At 44.2% G+C, this 18,516-nt stretch overlaps 1 long non-coding RNA gene across 1 annotated transcript; it reads right to left on the bottom strand.

The window, feature by feature from the left end:
* Window positions 1–356: 356 nt before the first annotated feature.
* LOC138554284 (uncharacterized) lies at window positions 357–15,531 on the bottom strand. Its single transcript, XR_011297614.1, has 2 exons — window positions 15,482–15,531; window positions 357–831 (listed from the first exon to the last, which is right to left on the bottom strand). It is a non-coding gene; the product is annotated as an uncharacterized lncRNA (long non-coding RNA).
* Window positions 15,532–18,516: the final 2,985 nt, after the last annotated feature.

Here is an 18,516-nt window from a genome sequence, read left to right on the forward strand (position 1 = left end):
CACTTCAAAGAGGATGAGTTGGAGATGCTAGATGGGACACTGCAGGACCATGCTGAGATTGTATTCACCAACAGCATGAAGAGGGAGGCCATCATAAAGAAAAAGAGATCTGGGCACTTGTGGCGCAGAAAGTGAGTGCAGTTGGAAACACCTCACGCACCACAAAAGACTGCCGGAAGCGCTGGGACGATTTGCGGCTCAGAGTAAGGAACATACTCTTCGTCAACAGGAGCAGTGTGTGGGGGAGACGTGGGGGGAGGCGGAAGGGGGTGAGGGTGGTGGAGGGTTATTGCACATTTTCATTGTTAAATTTAATACACCCGTTGTGTCAAAAGCAAGACCCGAGTGGACATTCATCATTGTGCATGTGTCATTTATTCATATACAGTGCATAGTGTGCATGTACCCACACACCCAGTGGACTCTGTTAAAATATCATGTCACCATCTGCAGCCAAGCGTGTCAGTAATATTGTGCAATCAATGACTGACGCACAGCACGTCCCTCCTGTGCATCGGCACTGCAATGATGTGCAGCCACTTCTTCTTCGTCCCCTTCATCATCACCAGGTGGTTGCAGTTCAATGTATCCGTCGGATACACATGTTGTGCAGCATGACACATGCCATGATGATCTTGGCCACCTTCTCATGCCTGTAGAGGAGTGGCCCAGCTGACGGGCTAAGGCAGTGAAACCATGTCTTCAACAGGCCAAAGGTCTGCTCAATGACCACACGGGTACGGGTGTGGGATCGATTGTAGTCCTCATGCCTGTTCTGTGTGTTTCAGACATGGGTGATGAGCCACAGCATCAAGGGATAGCCACTGTCACCTGCATGGGAGGCATAACAAGCTATATGTCAGTCGATTGATGGACAGCTGTACTAGTCACACATGCCGGCAGATTATCGTTGGTCACATGCACATGTCCCTAGTTGTATGCATGCTATTTTTAGGCCCTCAATGTCTCCCGTGCCATGGTATAATGGTGTGGGTTGCATCTTCAAGGTGATACACGGTGTGCTCTGCCGTCTTGTAGCACATGCATTGTGTACGCATACAGCTGTGTTTGTGTCATTTTAGTAATGTGTTGTGTTCTGTAGGATTTCCTGATGGGAGCGTTGGCAGTAGGCACTGCAATGTTAGACATTCTGCGCTGATTTTTGGTGACATGCAGCATTCATGTGGTTGATCAGGGATATCGGGCACAACAATGTGATGATCTTGCTTGCGTCACCTTCCATCTGCACCTGTTTGGAGTGGTATTGCTTGCGATTGCGGTAAACCACCTCCATGGCATGGAGGCCACCTTTTGTTTCAAGAATCTCCTGGGGAGTCCGTGGTAGGGATATCTATTCCGGTGTGTGCTTGAGGAGGGCATCCAGCACTTGCTTCCGGATGTGAGTGAATAAGGGTGGTGATATGCCATGCATGTGCCCCACTGTGTGCTGGTATGTGGCTGTGTAAAGGTAGTGGTGCACTGACACTACCTTCAGTAGAGAGGGGATGGTGGTGCATATTTCTATGAGGCTGACAATCGTGTATCATGTCCACGATGGTGTTGATGGTGTCCTGGTCCAGGGTGTGGTTGTGCTCTGGGTTGTAGGGACTGGCTCTGATGTTTGGGATTAGGGGCTGCATGCATGGTTACACTGGCTGCACTGGTGGGGCATGCTGGGTCTGTCTCACCCTCCTTCCCCTGCTGTGTCTCCCCTGTGGTGGTTGGTGTTGGTGTTGTTGCAATGCATGCATGTCCTCCAGCTGAAGTGTTGATGCTACTATTGGATTGATCTTGGTGTGGAAAGGGATGTGGTGTGTACGTGTGCTCCTTTTGTTCAGGCCCAGACTCCATTGCCTCTACCTATGCTGATGGTGTGCACCTGTGGCAGTTGTCATTTTACGGTTGGTCAGAGATGCCGGTATTTACAGCATGCCCGAATCCACTTTTAGCACCTTCATGATGCCGGTATTTCCATGTCTGCTTCACTTGTGATGTCCTTCAGTTTACGGCATGCTGCTATTGCCAGTATGAAGGCCTGCATGCCCGCGCCCATGCCGCTATTAGAGGCACCATTATTTACGGTGCCGCTAATAGCGGTTTGGCTGTCCGGAATAGCCTGGAGTGGTAAGCGATGCCTGTAATCCTTTACCAGCATCGTTTATCCCTTACCTCCAACCTTGGAATGAGCCCCCATGTATCCATTGAGAAAGCCCTTGATGATGTACCCACAAAAGATGATGGCCTCTTGAGGGAGATCCCTGAAGAAGTGTAAAGAGTGAAAAAGGAGATTGGTGACATCACACAAAGTAAAGGTGACACTGCGAAGAGTAACCGAAGGAAAGAATGTATGGTCCGCAAAGAATCTGATGACAAAATAAAGAATGGAGAAGACTTCAGTACACCGTATTAAGATTGCACGTGCGAAGAGCACTGCAGAAAATGCAAGCCATTTTATACCTGTACAGATGCAGCAATGCAAGTAGAGTAAGTAATCGTAAAGGCTGGCTATACGTAGTGAATAGACTGAAGACAGTGTCACCATTATATAGAATCTGAATATTCGATGTTGCAAATTTAGTAAGCCAGGACCCATGAAGAGAAAGGCTGAAAGTGTGGTGCAGCAGAGAAAACAGCTGAAAATCAAGGAAGGATCGAAAAGGCTGCCTGGCTTGGTGTCAAGGGTTGGGGCAGCCAAGAACTGGTTTTCTATCTTCTAAGATACAGAGGACGTGAGAAGCAAGGCGAGCCCCTGTTAAGCTGCGAAGAAAAGACACCATGAGTGCCAAGTTTTATTCATTGAATCCGATTAAATACGAAAATAAAAAGACAGAGCACGGTCTCCTGTCACATGGGTTAGATGGAAATAGAAACTGGGCAAGCAGCACCAAGACTTGAAGAACGTGCTTGCACTCCCTTCTAGTCACAGGAGCAGTAGTACTTTGAAAGGCCAAGTTCAAAGACAATTCAAATGGCAGGAGGCATGAGTGATGATAGATATTGGGTCAATTGGGTGGGGAGACATGGTCAAGGCCACCCACTGACACCTGGGGTACCAGCGTGCGTGCTGCTAGCGAGTTGAATATTCCAGAATGGTACAAGCGCGCCAACCAATTATAGAGGGCCGTATAATGAAGAGCCCTATAGTTTGAGCCAATGATGTACCATGTATCTACCAAATGTTGAAGATGACTTGCACTAGGGGACAGCATAAGTTGTCCACCTGACTGTAGAAACCCAATCACGATCCAATCCCTTATTGAAAATATACCTAGATGTTCCCCTTAATCCAATCACAATCCCAAGTAGGTTTTCTTAGTTTGCCATGTAGTATGATGTCACAAATGACAAATGTATGCTATATAAGTATGTTTTTTTATGAAATGCTTTGAGATTATGCTGTGCGACGTCCGTTGATGTCTGTTGTACTCACTGTTTTAGACAATTGTGATTAAAACAGAATACTTTGCCAACTTCCTGAGTCGGTCTTATGATTTGGTGCAAGAGTTATTCTGCATCCCCCTCCATCGAATGATGTGCTGCCTCATTTAAAAGGACCACAAAGGGTTCATGTGCTAGCATGTCGCATGGTTAGGTAAAAAGACCCATCAACCTGTAAGACTCCAGTTTTTCTGACGATCGGACAGCCTCCACCATCTAGATGGAAGATTGCAAGGTTTCCTGTGGAGAGCGGCCGATATAGAATTCTTGCAAGAAAAATCGAGACGGTGGGACATGTTCCTCTTTAACGAAATCCTTCCTGGTTTCCACAGGCGTATTGTGGACGGAAGGTGAAAATGGTCGATTGGAGGAGGGAGTCAATACTAAGGCCTCGAGCTGAATGAGCGAATGGTGAGTAAACTGAATGGAATGGCACACTGAGGGGATGGGATTTAGAAAAGTAACGGGTAGTTTAGAAAAGTAACAGAATCATTTAGAAAAGTAATGGGGAAATTACAAAAGTAACAGAGATTTTTTTATGTAGAGAGAGAGAGAGAAGGCCCTGGATTCCTAACTCTAGTTAATTCTAGAAGAGGTTATCTCGCACTCTACTCGGAGTAAAATAGGCTGTGTACAGAACAGGTCCGTATTAGGAGATAAAGTAAACTCTGTAAATCAGGGTATTATTAGGGGCAAGATGATGACGATGAATGCCATGGTTTAATGTAAAAGAGTCAACTAGTTTGTCTGTTTGTGTATTTTGTATTGAGAAATGTGTCGAGGAGTGACACAAATAAGTTGTGTAAAAGTTGAAGTTAGGATAAGAAGCCACAACCTATCTAGGGCAATTGCCGGCGCCGACCCAGAGCTAGGCTGAGATTATTGAAAAATAGAGGTTTTGAGCAGCGATTGTTGGAGCACGCTCATATTTGTTATTTTTCATAAAAGTATATGTGTAAACACTGATAAATATTAACAGTCAATTGAGACTTGTCACAATGGGAGATATTACTTCTCTGATGCATTTATGTAAGATATTGCCAAAACATATGCCCAAGGTCAAACAGTACAGTGCAGAGTGGGTAAAGGGCACAGCAGATAACATTTTCATGGCATGGCCACAAGGGGGATCGCTGCTGAAAGAGGTATTGCAGCACATTACCACATCTTTCCATGCTGCATACACATGAAAGTTATTGGAGACGAGGTTAGCTATTTTAGAGCTTTGGGAAATGTACCAGGAAGAGAGAGAGAGGATCCGCCACCAGAGGAATGGATGCTTAGCAGTGCAGGGAGGAAGGTGTCAAGACTTCTGCTCTCCCTGTACCTCACCGGAAGTAAACCGCGGTAGTACAGACGATGTAGGATTGTATCCGTTAAAGGAACTATAAGCGGCAATGGGATATAGTAATCCGATATACGAACCGCCTTCCTATAGCAGTGACAATAGTCCAGAAGAGACCAAGAGAAAGGAAGAGATCTTTAAGCTCTTGCAGAGCAAGGAGGAGAAAAATGAGTGATTGAATGCAGCAACAAACCTAGAACGAGAGATTAAGAGATGGAAAGGAGATAATGATAAAGTTGACTGGGTAGCGCTGAAACAGAACAAATGGATGGGAGGACAGATATTACTCATGCTAGATGGGAAATGTATTGAGGAAGTCAGGCAAAGGGAAGATCAAGACGAACAGGATAGAAAAGACAGGGAACGAGAAAAAAGATTTAAAGAGGATGAACACAAAACAAAGAGCAGACAGCGGCGACAACAGATGTATCAGGAAGAGGAGCAAAATAATAAGGAAGAAAGGGCAGAGGAGCAAAGAAAGTATGACAACAGGCAGAGAGCAATCAAAGAACGAGATAGACAAGAAAGGAGAAGAAAAAAGGAGGAAGAGGAGAAATTAATGCATAAAAGAATACAGAGATGAAAGGAAGAGGAAGAATGAAGAGCAGGGGTAAGAAGAGAGGATAAAAGACAAGAAGAGTAAAGAGTTAGATGGGAAATGAGAAAGCGAAGAGAATTAGATGAAGAATTGGAACAAAAAAAGGAGACAGCGGGAGTGTGATATTGACCACATTCAACAGGAGCTAATGGAACTGAGTCCAGTTGTAGAGGAGGTCCCAAATAAAGCCTGCACTCCAATCATCCATTTTGAAGTTCCAGGAACGTTCACACGGTAATATGTGACATATGATGAGCAAATAAACCAGCAGAGAGCCGCCCACTGCCTATCAGAAGAACAGCACCTATGGAAGTACCAATACCAAGAAAACCATGGACAGTAAGGTATCCATTGAGAAAACCTTACCAACAAATGAAACGAAATGAAGATTGCCTGAAGAAACCAAAAAGGCCTTAATGGAAGACAAATGGTGACGTCACAAGGGCCCGGACAGACTCACAAATAGAAGAAATGATGACCAGAGAATGACACGAAGAGACAAAACGCCATGAATAAGGATATCATGAGCTTAAATTAAAAGAACAATGTCAAAATACAAGAAGATTAAGCTGTAAACATGATGAAGATATTCAACCAGTTAACACCTGTAAATATGCTTGGAACCGCAAGAAAGCTAAGAAAAGAGTGCAGTGCTTAGTAGCAGAATAGCGCGGCAAGCACCATTATACATAATCTACCTCAAACGAAGCACAATATTATAAGTATACTTCTACTTTGCACAAAAAGCAGAATCAACCCAGGTTACTAAAGGCCAAATAAGAAGGATTCATATTTAGCAAAACGAGTAGAGAAGGCTGAATCGAAACACGGCAGAGGCAACTTGTGCCCGGAAAGCCAAGGTCATACTAATGGAAGTTACAAACAGTAGCTACATCTAATTGAAACTAAGAACAGAATATCCTGCCTCTGAAAGGACGAGATAAGAAGGCGAAGGCAGGTGGCGGGAGAAACAAAAATCAAATACACAAATTGAGAGAAAAGAAGCAAGTTCACGGTGTCTGAATCACATGACCAGCCGAGCAAGGAGAAGCAGGAGTTCACACCTACGCTTGGTACCGGACCAGGCAGAGATGTCAGAACTTTTCCAGACAGAAGATGCAGTTTCGAGACCAACCACAGTGACTAATTGACACATGGCTACTAAAGTGATGATTGATTATAACCATAATTGGAGGAAGGCCGGGTTACTAAGGGGCACCTCGCACCTGACTGACCATTCTTCGTGCTGCTAAGCAAAGTGGAAAAGTATGCATGGGGTTGGTGCCAACCCAATCACAATGGACCAAATAATGTAGGGTCCTATAGTTAGTAGAACCAATGAGATGTTGTACATTTAGTGATGTCTACAGTAGTCATTTTTGAAGGAAGGGCTTAGATGCCCACCTGACAGTGTTTACCCAATCCCCTCACTCCATTACCATATACAGATATGGTACCTATAGTAAAGTTACCTTTTCCTAACCAATAGAAATGCATATTAACTTTTGAGTGTTATACGTTAGCGATGACAAGTTTTGAGTATAAATGTTAGAATTTGTATGTTCGTTGGAGTTTGAAGTGAGAAGGACGATGGCATCTCTGTTGATATCCATGACTCCCCGTTTTCTGTACTTGTCATTAAACTGACTCCCTTTGCCATACCATTGAGTTGTCCTTATTGATTGGTGTTTGAGTAATGAATCTGCACCCCCATCCATCTCAAGGGTGCAGCTATCTCGTCTTAAAGTACTTCTGAGCAAGCCTCGGCTCTATGGGCCGGCCGGGGGTCTCGGAGTACACTTGGTAGCAGAGATTGATGGTTATCGATTATAATAAAACACCCATTGACCGTCGATATAAAGTAACTCTAGGTCTTCGGCAATATCACAAGTCCTTTGCCATTCGGCTGAGTAAACCGTGAAGCTCCCCGTAGATCGTGTTAGTGTAAGAAATAAATCTGCAGACCAGGGTCTGAAGGAACCCGTGCTACCCACCTAACCCCATCCCTTTGCTACGGGCATCTAAGCAGGAGAAAAGCCGAAGAAGGTGATAACGAAGACAGTGATCCCGAGGGTCCAGAGAGGAACCATGCAAACGGTGAATGAAAAAGACTGTTTTATCAAAAGTGCATGCTTTAGAATAAGTAAAAGGAAAAGGTAACAGAGGGAGGCGGGAAAACAAAATATAGTTAGAAGTAGAGAAGAATGAATATATCTAAGGGGAAGGGAATAATGACTCAAGAGTAACTCAGAAGTAACTAGAAGAAAGATACCGGGGAGGACACCCGAGAAGAGAGAGGTTACTGGGGGTGAGGGGTACCCAATAAGAGAGAGGATTCGCCTTATTCCTATGCTAATATAGCGGCTAGAAGAAACATGTATCCAGAGCCCCAAATAAAAGGGGAACAAACAGACTACCACAGCGATTAAACTCCATGTCAGGGTAATTTTTATAGGCAGAGATACATGTGACCAGCTGGTATTCGTCTAGTCTGTTAAATGTCTGTCTTACATGTTGTCTGTTGTGACGTCATCAGTTGAAAGTTTTCTTTAGAAGAACTGACTTAAATTTTACGCGATTGAATAACTGAGATATTATAGTATATGAATTGATATTTTTTGCGTAAAATAGAAGATATAAAATTTTGTGAGAAAATCGGATTGGAGCTTACAGTGATTGGTGCTCGCTCATATTGTGGAAACTGTTTAAGTCACGTGAAGAATTGACAAGTGTTATATAAGGAAAAAGGGAACAGATTTAAGCATGGAAGACATAACTCCATTGGCACACCTATGCAAACAGTTGCCGAAACATGCACCTAAGCTGAAAAAATACAGTACAGAGTGGGTTAAGGGGACCGCCCACAAAATGTTTATACCATGGCCACAGGGCGGGTCCTTATCTAAAACTGCTTTGCAACACAGGATGACATATTTGCACGCCACATACACGGGCAAAAAGCTAGACAAAGTCCTGGCGGCTCTAGAGATTTGGAAAATGTATGAACAAGGGAGAGAAGCCACCAATAGATTGGATACTTAATGTATGTACAGGGGGGGGGGGGGCGAGAGGCCTACCACGCCGCCCACCCCATCCAAAATGAGGGTTTACGAAATTAAAGACGAGGGAAAATACCCGCTGAGAGAACTTAAAGCAGCTACAGAGTATAGCAACCCGGCATAGGAGTCACCTACGCAAAGTAGTGACGAAAATCAAGGGAAAGAAAAGGATAAGGATATCATCTCCATAGTCCCAAGAGACAAGGAGAGACGCGATGAAGAGAGAAGTGACTAGAAACAGACAAGTGCATCTCTCGATAAAGAGAGAGAAGGTAAAAGATGGAAAGGAAGCGTAGATAGAACTGATGCGATAGCATTCGCAAAAGACGAATGGATAGGAGGGCATATTTTATTGAAACTCGATAAAGGCATTGATGATGTGAAAAAAAGGAGAGACTAGACAATGTACAGAGGTAAGAGAAAGAAGTAAGAGGAAAGAATAAGAAAAAAAGATACAGAGACGAGAACAGTTATATCGCAAAAAGCAAGAAAGACAGCTCGATCGCAAACAGAGAGCAGCAAATGATCAAGACAGACAGGAGCAGTGTAGGTCAGAGGAAGAGCAAAGAATCCGAGAGAAAAGAATAAAGAGACAAAGGGATGAGGAAATTCAAAGGGCAGATGAACGTAGAAACGAAAAGAAAAAGGAAGAAGATAGAGTCGAGAAGAGACGAGGAAGTGCAGAGAATTCGATGATGATGCAGAACATAAGCGAAGACAGAGAACACGCGATCTTGAATATCTGGAGAGAGAGGTTAGAAATCCTGATCCAGATATAGAAGAATTCTTCCCTGCGTACGATTCAGTACCAGGCACATCTAGGGCAAATATTGAAGATGACTTCAATACCAGAAGCAATGGAGAAACGATCGATAGAATAAATGATGAAATGGGGCTAGAACAAATACCCCAAGGAGAGGGGGAAGATAAGCGCCTGGAGAGCACTCAGCTGTACGACACTGAGGATGTTTCCCGAAGTAGTGGGAATAGAGAAATATCCCTGGATAGACTAGAAATAAGTAGGAACAGAGAAGACACAAGAAGTGGCTCGAGTTGGGTACAGACAAATGCCGACTCAGAAAGGGAGGAGGGCGAGGAAAAAGAGGAAGAGAGAAGGAGTGAAAAACAAGGATAAGGTGGTCAGACACTAGCGAGTCTGCACGAGAGGATCACTCTCAGCCACACAGTCAGACCGACACAAAGAAGTATCTTGCAGTCAGATGGGGGTGTCACCTCCGCCCTATGTGGACAGGCTTACGTCATTGCCAGGCAGGCGGCAATGCGGGAATATCACCCCTGCAATAGACAGGAGAACAACGAGAGAGGAGAGAGAGAGCTATTCATCCCAATTTCCGTTACTCGAGAAAGGGGGTGCAAGACCACAATATTTTCCATGGCCACACATGGATCGAGAACATTTGAAAAACAAGCTTCCAATGCGGACCTCGGGAGCTGGAACATTGATACACGAGTTAGAAAAAATGACAGGAGGAAACACGTTAGCTATAGGGGATATCAAGGGTCTCCTAATCGCCATACTTGGTGAGAGAGCACGAGCAGGTTACCCTGGTGTGACCACAATTAATACCTCAAATGATGGAGCTCCATTTAACAATCGCAGAGCCGCAGTATGGAAGGCACTACAAATGCCCAGACACTTCTGATATGGGAGCTATAATGAGACGTAAAATGAAGGAGTCTGAGGATCCGTTAATTTACATATAGAATTTTCAAGACGTGTGGATACTCGAGACTCATGAATCTTGGACGATATCTATACCTGGGTTCTACCATATATTGTGCCAGGGGCTGCCAGAGCCAGTACAGAAACAGCTCAAGAAATTGGTGTGAATCGAGGATAAGCCTTGGGCAGAAATATAGCTGACCATTGCACACTATTGCAGGCTACTGCAAGAGAGGAATCGCAAAAAGGAAGCTACACGGAAGGGTGAGGAAACCAAATTGGTGCAGAAGAAATTGTCAAAATATGCTCTTGAGGGAGCCATGATAACTAGCTCAGCTAAATCGAGCATGCAGCAGGTCAATAATCCACAGCAGAATAATCAGGGCAATGCAGGGTTTTACCCAAGGGGAAGAGGATTTAGAGGAAGAGGATGGCAGAGTAATCAGGGAGGTTTTCAAAATAATCAAGGAGGTTTCCAAAACATGCAAAATGGCAATCAAGATATGTCAAATGGGCAAATGATCCGACCACCGCCAACATGTTGGTTATGTGGGATGGCAGGGCATGATGCAAAATGGCCACAGTATGGGAGCAGGCATGGTGAATCCATCTGCAGTTTTATAGCAGGGAGTTGCACAGAATTACACGGTTCAACAGCAAACGCCAGGAGCTCAGCAAAACCCACAGCCCCAAAATGGAGTGAGCTTTCCACAAGGGCAGTCCCAACAGTCACCGCTGCAATTGTCACTAACAACGAGCTCAGGGCAGACCATGAACCCTGGAATGAGACATAACACTGGTAATGGCGGAAAACCATCAGCACACTGTGTGCCCAAGCTATATATGGATTAGGACAGCTCACTGGGAACCCTGATATGTTCTATCCTATCAGTGACACCAGACCCTCACCGGGAACCTAGGGTAGATGTCCTTATAGGGGATAAAGAATATTGCTTCTTAGGTGACACGGGCGCAACATGTTCGTGCATAGGTGAAGGCAAGTTTTCCTTGTCTGGCAATGCCATAAATACTCAGTTTCACAGGAGCTACAAGTTGTGTTCCCTTCACAAACTCACTTCCAGTCTCTATAGGAGAACGTGAAATGAACGTCCCTCTATTATATTCACGACAGACCCCAGTAAACATTTTAGGTCGAGATTTAATGACAAAGTTAAATATGACAATCTCGTTCACGTCACGGAGGAGGGCATAGTATGTTCAACTCCAGGAATGCACTATTCAAAAGTATGCAAGATCATTACAGCATACACAGGACTCACAGCCATGAGGGCTATACCATTAGAGCCAGAAATATTCGCGTATGGAATGCGTGTGTTAATGGCAGGGCTGCCAGGCCTTGCAGACAGAGTCATGAGAACCCCAGATGAGTTTCTATTTAGACCAAGAATACCTATGCACGAGGAGAAGGGACAAGTATTTCCCTTGATGATATACACAGCTGCAGTACGAGGGAAAATGGCCTTGATAGATGGTTATGACGATGAAGGCCAACAATGGTGTGTAGTAATCGCCATTGAAGGAGGATACCGATTGACTGACGTCACTGATGATGATCTGTTTGAAGAGTAAGCACATATGGAAGAGACCATAGTGGAGGTAAGTCTCACCTTTTGGGTGAGAATGATCAAAAAAGAAGTGCCTCAGAGAATGATGTTGGCCCGAAACCATCCTGAGTATTTTGATGATGACATGGCCAGGTGCCTGTCTCAGTGTGGACCACAGGCCCCTATGACTTAGGTCTATTGCAAGGGGTTGGAGAAGTGAGCATTAAAATGAAACCAGGAGCAATTTTACCCAAAGCACGACACTATCCCATGTCCAGAGAGGCAGATGAAGGGATGTTTAAGACAATTTTGGCTATGATGGAACAGGGCATCTTAATGACGTCAGAGTCGTCATGCAATACGTCAATTTACCCTGTGAAAAAAAGTAAAGGGGGGTCTTGGAGGTTAGTACAAAATCTAAGACCGATAAATGATATTGTTGAGGCCGAGTTCCCTTTAGTCCCTAACCCGGCTACAATTCTATGTAATATACCTGTTGAGGCAAAATATTTCACGGTGATCGACTTGAAAAAGGCATTTTTCTCTATCCCGTTGCACCGTGACTCACAAGATCTGACGTCATTCACGTTCAGACAAATGCATCTAAAAAGCACGAGGCTACCCCAGGGGTACTGCGAGTCTCCTTCCATCTTTAACAGAGTCCTGCAAATGAACCTAAGCAATATTGCATTGGAAAGCTTTGTCCTGCAATACATTTATGACATCTTAATCTGCAGCACGACAGAGGAGCAATGCAGGCACGATTCTGTTCAGCTATTGACTATACTGCCTGAGAAAGGATATAAGGTTGACAAGGAAAAGCTACAATATTGTCAACAAGAAGTGATGTACATAGGCCAGCTGATCTCACATGAGGGAAAGAGAGTGGCCCCAGAAAGGGCTGAAGCCGTACTGAACACTGCTAAGCCACACACGATAAAACAGATGCAGAGCTTTTTAGGCCTGTGCAACTATGTCAGGGCATGAGTCTTTGACTATAGCTCTTACAATAAGCCTTTACTTCAGGGCCTAAAGAAAGCACAAGTGACATAAGAAAAAATTGAATGGTCTGAGACCATGGAGGAAAGATTTGCTGAACTCAAAAAAGCTATTTGCACAGCACCAGTTCTAGAGATTCCCAATTATGCAGAGGAATTTTACCTGTTTTCACACACGAATGGTAGCGTTATGACGGCAGTGCTCACACAGAGAACCACATTGGGATACAAGCCCCTGGCACACCATAGTGGAAATCTGGACCGAGTAATGAGAGGACATTTTCTGTGCGAACAAAGTTTAGCTGCTGCAGCGTTCGCCATAGAGAAGGCTACAACCATTGTAATGGGATGCTCAATGACATTGTACGTCGAGCACTCACTATTTGCTATCCTACAGAAACCTAAGGGTATACTAACATCTCTGAGAGCTTCTGCTTATGAAGTGATCATATCGAATCCATCGATTAAAACAGTCTGATGCAAGATAGTGAACCCAGCTATGTTTATAGCAGAGCCAGTCACTGAAGGAGAACCAATACATGACTGTGCGAACTACGAAGAATTCTATGATGAAATTCCCAGGGTAAAAAAAATGCTTTGACAGAAGGGGAAAGTGTCTTTATTGACGGTTCTACGAGAATCGATCAAAGCGACGGGAAAAGATATACAGGCGTCACTGTAATAAAGCACATGGAAAATGGAGAATTTTGAATACTCCTTAGTGCACGAATACCATCTCACTATTCAGCACAGGCTGCAGAATTATTGGCGTTGATACTCGCCATTGAGAATCATGCAGACCAGGAAGTAACGGTGTACAGTGACTCCGCCTAGGTGACGTCAACAGTGCACTCAGGCTTAGTGTGCTGGAAAAGGAGGGGCTACCTCCGAGCAGACGGCATACCAGTGCAGCACGCAGCCTTATTGGACAGGATGATCAAGGCACTACAGCTCCCAGTGGTCATAGCGGTCGTGAAATGCGCCACCCACACGAAAGGGACAGATTTTATCTCATGCGGAAACCAAGCAGCAGACACAGAAGCCAAATGTATGGCATCCAAAAGTGAGACGATCATGGAAGTGGAAGTCACCCATACCAATGAGAGAATGATGGTTGCACAAACTACACCTGAAAGCTACAACAGTCTAGGGCAAATACAGTTGATGGAGCTCCAAGGGGAAGCACCACAGGAAGAGAAAAGAGAAAAATCTATGGAAACGGCGAGGGTGTTCTTTAAATCCCTCTGACGGCTTGTGGCGACAAGACAGCACCGGTAAACCAGTGATGCCTATAGCCCTGTTAAAATTAGCACTGGAGCAGCTACATTATCCGGCACACATGACAAAAGAGAATCTAGAGGCAAGGGTCACAGAAGACTGGTTCATACCGAACTTAACCAAGCACGTCATATTTTTTATAGTGAACGGTATAATCTGCCAACAATTCACAGCTGGGCACACATTAAAAGTAATGAGAGGAGTCATCCCCAGGCCAAATGGGCCTTTTCAGCACTTGCATGTCGATTGCGTCGACATGATTCAAGTATGTAACGGGTACAGATACTTAATTGTTGTGGTGTGTCCATTCTGTAGGTGGATAGAGGCAGGTCCATGTACACACCCAGACTACCTGTGCGGCCAAATGTCTAGTGAGAGAAGTGTTCCCCAGGTGGGGGGTATGTGAACTCATGAGATCAGATAATGGGGCTCACTTTGTGAACGAGATTTTTCGAGCAGATTAGCTTGCTGCTTGGCATAAAGCACAGGTTCTCATTGGCGTATCATCCGCAAGGTAACGGGAAATGTGAGAAGCTCAATGGTTTATTAAAGAAAAGGATAGCCAATGTGAAACTTACTCTAAGAAAGGGATGGTTGCACTGCCTTCCTTTGGCACTGTATGCACTCAGGAACCAACCGGGTACCGACCATCATCTTACACCACACGAGAAGAATGAGAACTCCCTTGACACCCCTAGATGTGATGCCCAGTCAACAGGAGAAATCTTAGGGTCTGAAATGCAAAATTACCTGAATTGCATGACATCTTGTCTTACATAATTTCAGACCAGCTGCAATGACGACGAAAGGGGTGCAGGGCAGCACGGAACACAGAAGGAGATACTACTACAGACACAGCTCAAGGACTTTGTGTACCATCCGTTTTCCCTGGAGATACCGTCCTTGTAAGGAACTATACGAGGAAAAGGTGGGACGAACCAAGATTTAACAGTCCCTTTACAGGGGAGGACTTCACTCCCTCCGCAGCAACACTACAAAGCAGGAGAGCTTGGATTTTTCTGGGCGATATCAAACCCTACATCGGAGAAGGCCCCCTGCCTGCACCCCAGAGCGAGGAGACTACGAGCGACGGGGAAGAACCACAGCACGTGCAGACGAGATCCATGACAAAGAAAAAGGATGCATGACCAGCCAGACAAAAGATAAAGAACATTTTGCAAATTGTAGCTTAAAATTAGACACTTCATCTGAGCAAAAAAGGGGATAAGGACATAAATGAAGGACACTCAGTGCATCCTAGTTGCAGGGTGAAGAGGAAAAGTGCACGTGCAAGCCACAACATTGCCTGTTGAACTTTAACTTTGGATTGCGAAACATTAAAACTGACGAGAAAATAACATGCCAAACTTTGATTGAGGACACGTAAATTGGAAGAAAATACAGTATCCAGACTCATCCCACACCAAGACCCTATTCGGAATCACTTATGGTGTCCGACAGTAGTGACATCACAAAAAAGGTGGTAACATATTTTAATCTAGTGGTAAGATCATACCCTTCATTGGTGGGAGGGCTCATCAATGTCACTGACTTTCTTCAAGATCCTGAAAACAACAAGAAAATAAGATGATTACTTACTGTAATTGCCGAACAATTTTTCCTACTTCCTGAATACAGCGAGGAGAAGCCAAATGTCCCAAACAAAGAGGGAAGTTGATGAACTTGTCAACATATTGTTCTTTCGCCTAATCTAAGACCGTCCAGATCTTGTCGGGAGAACAACAGATGTGCTCACGTTTCTTCGAGATCTAGCAAATACAGAACGTTTGAGCACACTCCTAAATAACATTGTGATTTTAGTTGCACTCCACGCAAACAGGAAGTGCAAACATTTGTTGATATGCGAAGTGAAAACACACAGTCCTGAACCTCAGCAAGACAGGACAAATGTCCCTGTCACCAGAGGACAGCAGGTTGGTCACAGCGTTCTCTTTTGTTTAGTTACTGATTTTCCACAGCTAGTGGGGAGACCGATCGATGTGGACTTCCTCACATTCATCAGCGACCCAGCTAATGTTACACAAATGGGCATGCTCTTGCATGGAATAATACTACAAGTGGAACTCTCTAACCATCAGCAGAACTATCTGAGGAGATTCTAAAAAGCTTTCTGTCGAGGGACAGATCGAGAGAGCATTGCCAGAGATTTCATTTCTTATTTTTCATTAACAAAGGCAACATGTCTTCGGGACTGAAGCAGATCAGTGGCACGGACTGGGAGCTGACATACTTTGAACATGCACAGTAAAGAGATTTGCTGAATTATCACTTAATTTGACATTTCCCATATTTTAGTAAAAGAACTGTATCCTGAGATGATAGACAATTCATTATTCACAAGAGGGGGGACAATTATGTAACACCTGAAACTCACAACAAAGAATCCAAGAAGACAATTTTTTTAAAAAGAGTATTGTAAAAAACTAACATTTTGGCGAATGATCGAGATGAGGATCCAGAGCAGCAACCTTGTCCTCCCACAAGGGGAAAGAAGTCCACGTTTCTCTGGAAGTAAATGCTGGCGCCTGACGTACAGGGGCATAATGTATTTGTGTATTATATTTATCATTGTTTTACTGTCATTAACGATCAGAACTGCATTTTTCATCGGTGCACAAAGCGTTCCAATTCCAGTGCACCCACATGATGTACGCATTAAACCCACCAAAATACCCAGACCTTAGTCATTCCAGTCTCTAGAAGATCTGATGGTAGAATGAATGAACTTAAGATGGATGTTATCAGCAATAACACACACACACTTGTGGTAACAGATGAATCGAGAAGCCGGAGACAGGGTCGGCAAAGCATGAATGTGACAAGATTACTGACAACCACATGCATGCAAACACGAAATGCACATGCCAATGACTGTATAACCACAATTCAAAGCCTCAGAGAAGAAAAGACTGCTTACTATGATAAATCCCGCTACAAGCGAAGTGAAAAGACAAAAGAAGAAGCTGAAGCCCCCCAAGAGGAGTTAGAAAATCGATCAGCAGAGACAGTATGGACAAACCCATATGTTCCAGTGAAAGGGACAAGTACAAGTTCCACAGTACAGGCATTTACTAGACCAATGCCAGAATGGATACAAACATTTCTAACCAGAAAGAAAAAGATATACGAGGACAAGGAAAGAACTGCCAGACTTTTGTCTACTCAAATGGCACAGATGAGGAGGCCTGCACCATTGACCAGGATACCTGAGAATCCTCCAGCAAGAAATAGCCATACAGATGCATTTAGGGATATGGTGATAGCAAACTACAAGAACACCTTAACAATCAAAAGAAGCATGCATGGAGATGACAGCTAACTAAACGATTACCTGGACAGCATAGCACATTTGAGAAACAACATTTGGTACAACACATGAAAGAAGTTGGAAGACGAAATTCAGAAGGGGAATGCTTTGTTTGTGCACTCCTACCATACAGCATGGGGAAGTCCAAAATCTTTGTAGCTGTAGAAATTGATGTCCAGACAGCACACTGTCTTTCACACGTAGCCATGTGCAAAACCAGAGGCCAGTTTATGGGAAGTGAGGCTTCCCTAATATGGGCAACTGAAACAGCCTATGGATGGCAGATGCATTCAAGTTCCTGGGAGCCCTGCTAGTGATGATATTGCTAGGCTTTTGTGTTATCAAGATAATACTTTCTCAATGCCAGAAGACTGCGAAAAAAGCCATAGGGATGAAGATGATGATTGATGTCAAGCCAGGATGGAAGCCCAAGGACCTGACTGATGAAGAAATAAGAGACTTTGTGAAGGCCAGAATTCACGCTCCAGAGGGAACAAAGTTTCTCTACCCGAGGAAACATCGAAACTATGTGGGAAGATGGGTTTACTGCAACCCAAATGGACAATGTCAATTGATGACATGGAATAAAGATGAGCATGTAAGAACAGCAGGAAGCCTGAAAGGAGTAATAAAAATATGGACTCCAAAGAGACACTTCTTCAGACCATCATGTATAGATCAAGAAGATGAAGAAGGAATGAACCCAGGCGATGAAGTAAGGTTGAATACAGAAGAAACGAGTAAAATGGATCCAAAGAAGGAAGTGAAAGTGGTTGATGAGTCACCCAGTGGGGGGAGTGTAGAGGAGGTCCCAAATAAAGCCTGCACTCAATCGTCCATTTTGAAGTTCCAGGAACGTTCACACCGAGATATGTGACGTATGATGAGCAAATACACCAGCAGAGAGACGGATTAGGGCTCTGCCCAGTGCCTATCAGAAGAACAGCACCTATGGAAGTATCAATAGCAAGAAAACGATGGGCAGTAAGGTATCCATTGAGAAAACCTTACCAACAAATGAAAGGAAATGAAGATTGCCTGAGTACAGTACCTGAAGAAACCAAAAAGGCCTTAACGGAAGAAGAAGGGTGATGTCACGAGGGCCCGGACAGCCTCACAGGTAGAAGAAATGACGACCAGAGAATGGCACAAAGACGAAACGCCATGAATAAGGATATTGTGAGCTTAAAGTGAAAGAACAATGTCAAAATACAAGAAGCTTA

Source organism: Ambystoma mexicanum, chromosome 1p, assembly GCF_040938575.1.
Source record: "Ambystoma mexicanum isolate Mex_15411 chromosome 1p, UKY_AmexF1_1, whole genome shotgun sequence".
NCBI lineage: Eukaryota > Metazoa > Chordata > Amphibia > Caudata > Ambystomatidae > Ambystoma > Ambystoma mexicanum.